Here is a 14,191-nt window from a genome sequence, read left to right on the forward strand (position 1 = left end):
GCTCTTTGCTGCCCCCCCCCCCTGCCAGGGAAGGGGTTAATATTAGCCTATGTGCCGTTACAGCTACTGTCCCCCTATTGTCAGAACGAGACTTGGGCAAACCTGTCCCGCGCTTTTCAGCCCAATTCCGTTCCGCGCTGAAATACGGAGTCGGATTTCAGCTACTTTAGCCTGCGCGGATTCTGTAAAATCCGACCACGGGGCTCTCGGATTTTAAAGAATCCGACGTTGGAATGAACGTAAATCCGATCCACGGAACGTGGTTATATGGAATCTAGTCCACAGAACGTGTTTATATCGCTTCTGGTCCACGCAACGTGTTTATATCGAATCCGATCCACGGAACATGTTTATACCGAGTCCGGGGCACGGAACGCGTTTATATCGAATCCGTTGTCGGATTCAACACCATTTATCTCCTCCTCCCCCTATTATAACTCCGTTTGTCGGATTCGGGGTCAGTTTGCAGGTTTGAATTCCAAATCTATCGGTCGGATTTTCAGTAATAGGAAAAAAAAAACACGAATCTGCGTTTTTAAGAGTAATCCGCGGCGGAAATTAATTGGCCAGTCGGCGTCAGATTCAGATTAAGGCGGAAAAAGATGCCCATCTGTAGCCGGAACCTGAAGCCCGTCTGTAGCCAGAACCTGATGCCCGTCTGTAGCCGGAACCTGATGCCCGTCTGTAGCCAGAACCTGATGCCCGTCTGTAGCCGGAACCTGATGCCCGTCTGTAGCCGGAACCTGATGCCCGTCTGTAGCCGGAACCTGATGCCCGTCTGTAGCCGGAACCTGATGCCCGTCTGTAGCCGGAACCTGATGCCTTTTATCCACTGCATGTGACAAAGAGACACATTGATACACAGACACGAATAAACATGGCGGCCAATGTCTTCGACTGAGCCACAGATTGAGCCAGATGCTGGGATATCCTGAAAACCTGACCTGTTGGTGGCCCTTGAGGACTGGAGTTGGCCGTCCCTATACTAGCCATGAACCTTATATTTCTTAATGTGCATCACTGATGATTTTTGTCCCATATTGTGCCTTACACCAGCGGCGTCAATTATATATACTTGTAATGTAATGTAATGTGTGCACCAACTAAATGGCTTGACCGGCGTCAAAATCACCCGTAAAGTTGAAGCTGGAGCACAAAAAGTCTCCTTATATTGTTAGCGCAAAATGAGGTTGCTATTTATCAACCAAAGAAGCAATCCCTCTAGCCAATTAGGCGGGGGATGGCCATGACAGGGGGCAAGCTCAAGTCTGTCGTTACTTGTCTGTTACATGTGGGTATTGGTCAGCACGGGGAGGGGGGTCCCTGGCAGCCTCCCTGCTCATGTATTTGCCGCAGCAAGTTTCATTATAAAGATTATTAAAAGGGATTATTTTCACAGTATGGCTATTATAAATAATATTACATTTACTTTTAATTGTTACTAATAGTTATAAATGAAAACCATACACATCATGCTGTTTTAATATAAATTGTATGAATCGGGTATTCGACGCGATGCAATGTGTCAAACTTCAATTAAGGAACTCTGCGCCCTTCATACGGCACACAGCATGCACGTCTATTAAATGCTCGTATTACTTTTTAGCACTAAAATTTGGTCACACAAAATGTCAAATATGATCTTGGTAAGTAAGTAGAGGATCCAGGGCACTTCGGATTTGCAAAAAAGAATTTATTCTCTTAGTGGCACACACAACGTTTCGAACTTCAATCAGTTCTTTATCAAGTGACTGGCAAATAAGAGATGTAAATGTCCAACATATATAGCCACGGAGCACCGGTACTTTAAACGCAAGTATATTGCTAACATTATAGCATTTAAGGTGTGCAAGACTAAAACCTCTGACCATATTACAAATATGATCTTGGTTCATAGAGAAAAAAGAAGATGGCGGAGGGGGGGCCTAAAAAAAAGCATTCAGATGGTGCTCGAATATTGCTGGCATCTACTCCGGTGTCTCGGGGCTGCTGGAGTCGCCGTCAGAGGAAGAACTGGAGAACGTCCGTACGAGCAGCCGTCGAAAATGGCGGCCCGCCCACTGATGATAGATGAAGCAGATGTCCCAGGTTAGTCCGCAAAGTATACGCCCCCCGGCAAAGTTCTCACAAGACCAGTGTCGAGGAGAGCAGCCGTTTATCTGGCGTCGGTGTAGTAGTCGGAAAGCGGACATCCGGGCCTCTGCTACGTATGGTCGACGTGACCTCTCACCCAACGCGTTCGACGACTGACATCGCTTCTTCAGGGGTGTATAATGAAGGAGGGGCTAGCCTCTCTATTTAAATAGTCAATGCAATTAACTCTTCGTAAGACCAATACATGAAAGGGTTAGAACAACTTAGTGAGAGATAAAACAAATAACAACGTAGACTGCTTGGCATAAATATAATACACATATAAAGGCAAATAGCACATAATTCAGATAAACAATCACGTACAGTAAATATACTTGAGGTGAATATATAACAGAAATAGAAAATGCAATAATTGTAGCCATATCAATTAGAATACCAATCGCAGCCAATTAGTCTTTTGCAATAGCATCAAACGTACATATGACAGCACTGTAGGTATAATATAAATATATATATATATGGACAAAAAACAAACAAAAGCACAAGCTCCATAGCACGTAACTGAATAAAAATATGGTACATTTATTTAAAAAAACAGCAACCCATAAGAATGTGCACTTACAGGATTTTAAACAGAACCATTCGTGGGAGAGAAATCTCTAATTGTTGTCATCAGCGATGGTAAGTGGAGTCCCCATAGGCAGAGTAGTTGTAGAGAGCCCAAAGTCACCACGAACTCCAATTCCGAGTTGGCAGCAAGTTGAACAGGCTTTAATTGCCATCACGCCCTTTGCTCCCTCATGCAGCAGTTGCTGGCTCTTGAAAATGCCGCCAGCCAGAGCGCAAGGACGCCTGGAACTCCCAGTAACACGAACACATGCGCGATGACGTCACCAGCCCTACGCGTTTCGTCACACTGCGGCGACTTCGTCAGGGGAATGTGATTGGTCAAGGACAGCCAATGAAATAGGCTGAATAGAGTAAACCCATTTTCACATTGGTTTTTAAGTTTCACCACAAATCGTATCATTAGAGACTTAAAGCTGCAGTTCAGTCAACATCCTGCATGTGTGTTTTTTTTTAATAAATCAGTTCTGTAGTAAGAAAAAATACTTTTAGCATTTTCTGTTTTTAAAAAAACTACTTTTAAAGACCAATTTTCTTGTATTCTATTTTTACAGCCATTTGCTAAGGCACTGCCCCTTCATGTCCTGTCACAAGCCCTGGCACACCCCTTTGTCAGCCCTGCCCTCCCTCTTACACATGTCAGTGCAGGAATGCTCATGAATATTCATGAGCTTCCACTGACAGACAAGTAGAATATAAACAGATCCCTTCACTAATTATGTCACCAAATTTCGACCTATCAATACATGGAGAACGAATTGACCGGCAGCTATACAGTTCTTTAGGTAATTAGAGATTGCCCACATGAAACTATTGAAGTAAAAAAATAAATTAAAAAAAAAAAAAAAAAAGACTGAACTGCAGCTTTAATTTACATCATGTTATTACAAAAATGACAATAAAAAACACTACAATTGATGTTGTTCTCACCAAACAATGAATTTAGCTTAAACTAATCAATTACTTATATATTATCTAACTTAACAATAACGTGTATAAAAAACCTATCCTACTCATAACAATCTAAGTTTCATCAAATATGGATGAATATGTGAATCTATATATTAAATTTAAATATTAATTATAAACCTAAACCTATAATAATTTTAATTCCAATATCAAAAATTAATTATATCCAATAGTATAATATAATAACAATCTAACAATTATATACCACTACACCATATAAAAAAATATAATAAAATTATATTAATCATATAATTATTTAATTCTTAGTGTGATGAGAACAGCATTCACAAAATAAAAATGATAAAAATAATAATAAATTAATATTCATAAAAAACTCATATGGTATAATCATACATAACATAACATAAACAATTATTAAAATGATTAAAATAAGGAAACAAACCGGAATGACTGAAAAAGTAACATCCAATCAAGGAGTTCTAGTATTGTATAAATGATTCCTCTCAAAGATAAAAACCACAGAACCCTATCCAAAGAAAGGGAAAGAGGAACCAAAAAATAATGATAATAAGAACCAGAGCAGCAAGGCAGAGAACAGCAAAGGCAGGACACTAAACCAGTGTACCTGTATCTAAACACTCGTTAAGACCCCTGGGAGAAAGTGTACCAAGTGAGTATATCCAAAAGGACTCTCTCATACAAAGTGTTTTGAATCTATCTCCACCCAGTAGAGTACTTGGAATACTTTCAGTGCCCATAATAATAAGTCCCTTCTGGTCCTTAGAATGCACTTGGGCAATATGTCGAGGAACACTGTGTGCCAGCCCTCCCTTAATGATGGAACGTCTATGCTCCAGGAATCTGACACACAGGCTCTTGTAGTGCAACCCACATATTGCAATTGACATGGGCAAGATTGAACATACACTATATATGTAGAGAGACGGTTGATTGGGCCCTTAATTATATATTCAGATTTATTGCTAAATGGAGAAAAGGTGCCCGACAGATGTAGATGTCCACACATTAAACACCTAGATCTGCCACATTTAATATTTCCCGATACCAACTAGTCTGTTGCAATAGCATCAAATGTACATATGACAGCACTGTAGGTATAATATATATAGTTAAACTAGAACAATATAAAATACAATATAAAAATGTGTGCATTTAAATTTGTATACTAATGAAAAGTGATGTGTGAAAGTGTACATAGAAAGATCACTGTCACCGGGTGAAATGGATTCCCTGCTGGATATTAGTAAATGTTATACTGGTGTATATAAAAATAATGGGAGTGTATTTGGCAGACACTGCTGCATACAGTATAATCATTGCACTTTGTTATCTGTTTGCATATAAATATCACTCAATTTGGTTTTATTATAACTGTTTATCTTATAATCACATTTTCTTTAGGCACATCCCATTAATAGTAACCCTGTACACTTATCTATTCTTACTTAGTACATAGAGCCCTTAAAAACAGACCTGCTGAATGTACAGTACAGTATATACAATGATACACACAGATCCGTATACCCACATGTACACAGTCCCTCACATACTTATATACTGTTACATACTGTAACATGCTGTTAAATACATATATATATACATGTGTCCATCTCAGGCTCTAACTCCAACCCCCTGGATATCACCTGTGGCGTCCCGCAAGGCTCTGTTCTGGGGCCCCTACTCTTCTCAGTGTTCATCAATGATCTTCCCACAGCTTGTCAGGAAGCTTCAATACACATGTATGCAGATGACACAATCTTATATGCACACAGCCCTAGCCTCTCCGACCTTGAACACGTAATTCAGTCTGACTTTTTGAGACTCGAAAACTGGATTTCCCAAAACAAACTGTTTTTAAACACTGACAAGACTGTAACAATGGTATTTGGGACCAAGACTAAATTTTTAAAGCTTCCAGCGACTGAGCTCCAGATTAGAACCAACACTAACACCACCCTAACTCCTGTTACTAGTTTTAAATACCTGGGCTTATGGTTTGACTCCCACTTAACATTCGGGATGCACATTGATACCCTGACAACCAAGACCTATGCCAAACTAGGGGTACTTCACAGGAACAAATCCTACCTAAGTCTCCTGGTCAGAAAGCGTATCGCACAGCAGATGTTAATGCCAATTATTGACCATGGAGACATAGTATATGGCTCGGCACCTCAAACCCACCTTAGCAAACTTGACACCCTCTACAATTCAATTTGTCGTTTTGTTCTCCAATGCAACTACAACACACATCACTGTGAAATGCTCAAAGAACTAGATTGGTCATCACTCGAGTCTAGGCGCAAAGTTCACCTTTCCTGTCTTGCCTTCAAATTCTTTATGGGCAAGCTACCCAGCTATCTGATCAAGCTCCTCACCCCTACCACATGCAGCACTTATCATCTGAGATCAGACTCCAAAAGACTGTTCATGGTCCCAAGGCTCAACAAAGTATCCGGACGTTCCTCCTTCTCTTACTGTGCTCCCCAAAACTGGAACAACCTACCAGAGACTCTCACATCCACCACCAGTTTAAATTATTTCAAATCTATGGCTGTCTCACATTTTAATCTGGTCTGTAACTGTTTCATACGCCCATAATACTTATTATCTTTAACTGTGCATGCAATGTCTTGTATATAATGTATACCCTGTTCATTTATGTAACTGTATTTGTAACCATATATTATTTGTCTTAACTCTGTCCAGGACATACTTGAAAACGAGAGGTAACTCTCAATGTATTACTTCCTGGTAAAATATTTTATAAATAAATAAAATAAATAAATATATACTGTTACATACAGTTATTGTATATACTGTTACATGATGTTACATATACTGTTACATACTGTTACATGCTGTTACATGTAGTTACTATATATACTTTTACATACAGTTACTGTATATTGGAAGACAAAAAACAGTGCACGACTCGTAGTGTATTAAATGTGATTATATTGGCTCATCACAGGTAGGTAAGTATCACACGTACACTTAGATGGAAAATATCAGGCAGCACATGTTAGGGACATGTTACCACTATGCAGCATACAACTGGTCACCAGAGGCACAGGATCTCCGCATCAACTGCCAGATGGAGACGGTCCACAGGTCCGTAGTCACTCTCACTCCACGGGGCACGTATTCAGTCCCGTCTCTCGTCGCCTCTGTCCCCGTCTCTACACTCGATTCACGGGGAGGACTACGTACTGACCATTTTAAAGTAGGGGAACTCCCGACATGATACACAGCTCTCACACCGCAAAATCCGTGTATCTCCGTGTGTGTGTCCATGTGCAAATCCGTGTATCTCTGTGTGTGTGTGTGTATATGTGCAAATCTGTGTATCGCTCTGTGTGTATACATGTGCAAATCTGTTTATATCTGTGTGTGTGTGCATGTGCAAATTTGTGTGTGTGTGTGTGTGTGTGTGTGTGTGTGTGTGTGTGTGTGTGTGTGTGTGTGTGTGTGTGTGTGTGTGTGTGTGTGTGTGTGTGTGTGCATGTACAAATCCGTGTATCTCTGTGTGTGTATACATGTGCAAATCCGTGTATCTCTATGTGTGTGTGTATATGGGTACATGTGCAAATCCGTGTATCTCTGTGTGTGTGTACATGTGCAAATCCGTGTATCTCTGTGTGTGTGTGTGTACATGTGCAAATCTGTGAGTCTCTGTGTGTACATGTGCAAATGTGTGTGTGTGTGTGTGTGTGTGTGTGTGTGTGTGTGTGTGTGTGTGTGTGTGTGTGTGTGTGTGTGTGTGTGTGTGTGTGTGTGTGTGTGTGTGTGTGTGTGTGTGTGTGTGTGTGTACATGTGCAAATCCGTGTGTGTGTGCATGTTCAAATTCATGTATCTGTGTGTGTTTGTGTTTGTACATGTACAAATTCGTGTATCTCTGTGTGTGTGTGTGTGTGTGTACATGTGAAAATCTGTGTTTCTCCATGTGTGTGTGTACATGTGCAAATCTGTGTGTGTGTGTGTGTGTGTGTGTGTGTGTGTGTGTGTGTGTGTGTGTGTGTGTGTGTGTGTGTGTGTGTGTGTGTGTGTGTGTGTGTACATGTGCAAATCCGTGTATCTCGGTGTGTGTGTACATGTGCAAATCCGTGTATCCGTGTGTGTGTGTGTGTGTGCACATGTGCAAATCTGTGTGTGTGTGTGTGCACATGTGCAAATCTGTGTATTTCTGTGTGTGCGTGTGTACATGTGCAAATCCGTGTATCTCCGTGCGCATCTCTGTGTGACTGTGTATATCATTCTGTGCGTACTTGTGCGTACTTGTGTGTTACTGTGTGTGTTCCGTGTGCGCATCTTGTGTCTGTGTATCATTGTGTGTCAGTGGATTTGTGCAGTGGTTAAAGAGCACCAGCTGCATTAGGGGTGAGCAGCTATAAGGGGCTGAAGGTTCTATTATCCCCATGGCTGGCAGTAACACATTACACATTCCTGGCCCCTGTGGCAGGCAAAGCTTGTGCATTTTATTTGCAGGTCAATTTTAAGATGGCTGCCTTTGTCGCTTCCTCCTCCTCTTCATCAAAAACCACACACCCCTCAAGAAAACACACAGAGAGAAAATGCAGCAGTAACCCCTGTTTAATACCCCTCTGGATAACACTGAGGCCTGATAAGTGGAGCTTACAGCATAATCCTCCTATAAAAATGCCGTTCTGAGAGCATGTTTCTATTCCCCCTTTGTGTTGCTGACAGACAGATGGGAAATCATCGCCAAGCTGGGACCACTCACACTCAACAACACGTAGAGGGGCCAGGGGCCAAAGAGGAGTCATAGCATTGGTAAATAGTGAAATATAGCTGGGGTCAGTGCTTTCAGAAATGTAAATGAAACAAGGATAGGTATATTAAAATCATCATAATAATAACAATAATAATAATGAAAAACGTATTATGCCCCATAGTAACCCAGTGCTGTGTTTTTTTACAATCATTAACTCATCTCTGTTGTGATAAACCTACAGCCCCTTTTATATTAAGGCAAACTGATCATCCCCCATCGTTCTCCTTTGCCCAGTTGTGTAAATGAACTGGGAGGCAGTGGGAGATGATTCTGGTAATACCTCTCGTTACAGACTAATCTGATCGGAATTAATAATAACCGTACATGGTTTACAGATCTTGGGTAATACCCTATGTGATGCGTTTGTGGACCTCTCGGTGAGAGGGGTCACCCTGTATAGTTTGTAGGTTTGTAGGTATGTATTGTATGTCTTTATTTATATAGCGCCATTAATATACATAGCGTATCACAGTAGTAATACACGTGACAATCATATAAATAACAAATAATACAAATAACAGATCATGAAAATAAGCGCTTCAGGCATAAAAGTAACATTGTAGAAGAGGAGTACCTGCTCCGAAGAGCTTACACTCTAATTGGTAGGTAGGAGGAACGTACAGAGACAGTAGGAGGGCATACAGGTAAGTGCTTCTGCAGGGGGTCAAGCTTTATGTATTGTGTATAGTATTAGCCACGGAGCTACTCATATGCTTCTTTAAACAAGTGTGTTTTAAGGTGGGTCTTAAAGGTGGATAGAGAGGATGCTAGTCGGGTACTGAGGGGAAGGGCATTCCAGAGGTGTGGGGCAGTCAGTGCGAAAGGTTTAAGGTGGGAGAGGGCTTTAGATGTAGATTAGGGCTGAGATGTAAGTAGGAGCAGAAGAGTGTAAAGCTTTAAAAGTGAGGAGGAGAATTGAGTGCGAGATGTGGGATTTGATCGGAAACCAGGAGAGGGATTTCAGGAGGGGAGACGCTGAGACAGATTTAGGAAAGAGTAGAGTGATTCTGGCAGCAGCGTTTAGGATAGTTTGTAGGAGAGACAGGTGAGAGGCAGGAAGGCCGGACAGCAGGAGGTTACAGTAATCGAGATAGGAGAGAATGAGGATCAGATCCTATATATATGCTAAAGGAAACCGCGAGCTTGAGATGAGCCAAAATAATGTTATTTATTTAGTGATGGGTACAATCCTACACACAATCAGTTTTGGGCTTAAATACTAATCGATATTTCATATTTTACTGACATCAGAACAACAGCAGATTTAAGGATTGCCTGTTGTGTCAGGGAGACCCCATGACAGCTATTTTCTCTCCCAGAAGCCCCTGCTGGTCTCGTCCACGCTGCTTATTGGTTGCTTCCTCCCAACTAAGGGCAGTGACCTCATCAAACTGGACTTAAAGCTTCATCTCATTCTGTCTCCCATGTTGTTCTATCCCCGGCAGCAGGGATTTGCTGTTGGACGTTCTTCCACTTATTTCGGAGGGACCTGCTGGAATGTTGAGATGAAAATGTCTCGCAGTGTAGCTGCAAATAACATAAATCTCACAAATGTTCCTTGCTGTGTAATAAATCAGGGGGTATAAATATGCAGATAAACTCTGTCGTATCCCAACGATTAAGAGTAATAATAAACCTTACTCAGCTAATTATAAAACGAGCAGAGCAGGTAACGATGATTTGTTCTGTGCTCATTTTTCTTGTTTATTTCCATCTTTTCTCCTAATTTGAAAGCAAATGAATTAAACAGCAATATAGACGCTGTTACCCGGAGGCCGTGTATGTCTGAGAGACAGAAAGAGTGTGTGTGTGTCTGAGAGACAGGGAGAGTGTGTGTGTGTGTGTGTATCTGAGAGACTGTGTGTGTGTGTGTGTGTGTGTGTGTGTGTGTGTGTGTGTGTGTGTGTGTGTGTGTGTGTGTGTGTGTGTGTGTGTGTGTGTGTGTGTGTGTGTGTGTGTGTGTGTGTGTGTGTGTGTGTGTCTGAGAGTGTGTGTTTGTCTGCAAGAAAGAGTGCATGAATATGTATTTGTGTGTCTGTCTGAGTGTGTGAATGTCTGAGAGTGTTTATGTGAGAGAAAGTGTGTGTATGTGTGTGAGAAAGTGTGTGTGTGTCTGAGGCAGTGTGTGTGAGGTAGAGTGTATGTGATATAGATTGTGTGAGATGTCTGAGAGAGAGTGTGTGTGTCTATGTGTGTGTGTGGTAGAGAGTGAAATATTGTAGGTGTCAGATAGTGTGTATGTTAGTGTGTGTGTCTAAGAGTTTGTCAGTGTGTGGAAAAGAAAGTGTGTGTATGTGTCGAAGAGTGCTTCTGAGAGAGGGATTGTGTGAGATAGAGTGTGTGTGGAAGAGAGAATGTGTGTGTGTGATTGTGTGTGAAAGAAAGTGTTTGTGTGAGAGTGTGTGTGGAAGAGAGAGCATGCTGTGTGTGTGAGTCTGTTTGCGTAAGAAAGAGTGTGTGTGAGGTAAAGATTGTGTGTATGTGAGAGGCAGGTTTCTGTGTATAAGTGTGCATGTGTGAGAGTGTTTTATGTGTCTGAGAGTATATGTGTGTGTGAGAGAGAATGTGTGAGCGTGTGTGTAAGAGAGAGTGTGAGAGAGAATGTGTGAGCGTGTATGTAAGAGAGAGTGTGTCTGTGACAGTGTATGTATGTAAGAGAGAATAAGGGTAGGGTGTGTGTATGAGATAGTGTGTGAGAGACCGTGTGAGAGAGTGTGTAACAGTGTGTGTAAGAGAGTTAGGGGAAAGTGTGTGAGAGAGTGTGTGAGAGTGTGTGAGAGAGCGTGTGTGAGTAAGAGAGAGGTGTGTGAGAGTGTGAGAGAGCGTGTGTGAGTAAGAGAGAGCGTGTAACAGTGTGTGTGATAGAGTTAGGGGAAGGTGTGTGAGAGAGTGTGTGAGAGAGCGTGTGTGAGTAAGAGAGAGCGTGTAACAGTGTGTGTAAGAGAGTTAGGGGAAGGTGTGTGAGAGAGTGTGTGAGAGAGCGTGTGTGAGTAAGAGAGAGCGTGTAACAGTGTGTGTAATAGAGTTAGGGGAAGGTGTATGAGAGAGTGTGTGAGAGAGCGTGTGTGAGTAAGAGAGAGCGTGTAATAGTGTGTGTAAGAGAGTTAGGGGAAGGTGTGTGAGAGAGAGAGAGTGTGTGTGTGAGAGTGTGTGAGAGTGTGTATCTGATCACTATGTAAATGAGACTGGGACAGTAACAGGACTATGCTGAGACTGGTATTGGAGAATTAGTGACACAGTCACACCGGATGAGCCGTGTACTGTATGTGTGAGTGCAATTACACCAATGGTGGAGTGGTGGTGTTAGGTGATACGGAGAACAACTGCTTTTCATTTTCTAACTCAAAGTATGACCACTTTTCATATTAACATACGACCTCACCTTATAATAAATCTCACAAACAGAACCACTGGTTTTTATTTACAAAATTGCAGTTCCAGTTTCTTTTTAAATATATACAGGTATCCCCGTTATCCAACGTTTCACTTTACAACGAATGGCATATCAACTGCATTACAATGCAACCCTATGGGCCGTTATTTGATGCCTGAATGCGTTATCCAACGCTCACCACCACTGATTAACATGGGACTCACTTTACAACGTTTCACTATCCAACGCTACTCCCAGAACGGATTCCATTGGATAGCCGAGGACTGCCTGTATAAGGGTATTTATTTTACGAAGTATGTCCTTATTCCTATTTTGAGGGACAGGGAGAGACAGAGTGAGACAGACAGAGAGACAGACAGAGAGAGAGATAGACAGAGAGAGTCAGAGATTCTTAGGCCGAGTCCATACAAGGACAGGCCGTGCTGAGGCGTGCGGACGCTCAGCGCTGAGCCCCTGCATCCTCAATGAGGATGCCTTGAGAGGGGGCTCACGCGAGCGTCCGCAGGCGTGCGGAAGAGTTGGAGATTTCAGCCAAGCGCCAAGCTGTTTTTCAGCGCGCTGTCGGCTGAAACCCTCCAATGAGAGTGGGGCTGCGTCAACGTCACGGCGCCGTGACGTCGGCGCTGTGACGTCGACGTCAGTGCGTCACGGGCGATTGGCCCAGCGACGTCACTGCCCCGCCTCCCTCAGTCTCCCCCCACCTCCGATCGCGGACGCTGGCTCGCCGGTATGTGCGTGGAATCGCACAGCTTCTGCAGGCGAGCCTCAGCGTCAGCGCGGTGCAGCACGGCTCCCCCCCTCTATGGCCCGGGCCTTAGAGTGTGTCAGAGAGAGAGACAGGGAGTGTGTGTTCGTGTTTGAGAGAGAATGTATGTGTTTCTGGGAATGTTTGAGTGTGAGTGTATGTTTGTGAGTGTGAGTGACAGACGGGTGCAAAGAGACAGAGATAATTGGGGTGCAATGTCAGAGCTGAGTATGCTAGTAATAGCTGCAGTAACAGGGTGTATGGTTACTGGGAACATGACACACATCTCCACACTTACATATTAAAACAACCAACTAACGGAATAAATCTGAGCACATCGTCCCCATTTGCATATTCTAACTGGCTAAGCTTTAATAGCGCATTTTGTTTTTTTATGGCTAGATTTGGCTGTTTTCTTCCCCTCGGGTCCTTTCCTCAGAAGGTGCTTGATAAATAAAAGCCTATTATTATTTTTATAATATACTGCTGCCACCAGTGATTTCATTCTGCGGAGGCACATAAAGAGAGTGCCATTAGACATCTTGTTTCCAGGCTGGCAGGAATGGATTGGTTTATTTCTGCTGTCTGTGACTTATTAGATACATAAAACCTTCAGCGACCGAATAAATCACGGAGGATTCTTTCATTCGAGTTACTTGTCACTGGGAACGGAGCTTACATCTCCCCCCAGCAAGGGGAAGATGGCATCGCAGCAGATTCAATGGGGATTCGAGTGAAAAGTAGCAGTTGGCGGAATAGAATATGAATGATAAAGCACCAAACGTTGCAGCATTGGGGAGAACCTCAAGGTGGCTCAATCAGTCACTGCTTCAGCACAGGTGGCTCAATCAGTCACTGCTTCAGCACAGGTGGCTCAATCAGTCACTGCTTCAGCACAGGTGGCTCAATCAGTAACTGCTTCAGCACAGGTGGCTCTTCGACTGAGCCTCTGATTGAGCCACCTGCGCTGAAGCTGGGATATCCTGAAAACCTGACCTGTTGGGTGGGCTTGAGAACTGGAGTTGAGCCCCCCTGACATAGCATGCTGTTGATATCTGTGTCTTTAACGCAGGGATTCTCTCTTCTCCCTCGTAGTTTAGTTTTACGGGAAGTTGGCGAGGAAACTGGAGGCAAGACCGTGAAGCCCCTGGTCCCGACCCAATAATAGCAAGTAATCATAGCGTTATGTTATATAGTGCCGGGGATATCCGCAAAGCGGTACATACAGGTGGGCTGGTGTCAGAGATGTGCCTCTCTCCTCCTCACATCCCCAACTGGCTTCCCATTAAATGCCGTATCATCTAGAAAATTCTTCTTTGGTTTAAGACTCATCCACCCCTCTCATTTCTCACAATGTGCTGGACCTGCTCACCTCCTCTGCTCTACTCAGGGCCGTCTCCCTTCTGTCCTACAAGTCTCTACTGCTCTGAGGATTCTCTCCCTTTTCAAACCCCACTGGAAAGGTTCCTTTTACAAGGAAGCATTTCCATAGCATTGTTACATGACCGGATTGCGTATAAGCATACAGCCCTCTTGGCCTTGTCCATTAACATGTTCACTTCCATGTACTCCTGTCTGCCCACA

This window comes from Ascaphus truei, chromosome 6 (genome assembly GCF_040206685.1).
Source record: "Ascaphus truei isolate aAscTru1 chromosome 6, aAscTru1.hap1, whole genome shotgun sequence".
In the NCBI taxonomy this organism is placed as follows: domain Eukaryota; kingdom Metazoa; phylum Chordata; class Amphibia; order Anura; family Ascaphidae; genus Ascaphus; species Ascaphus truei.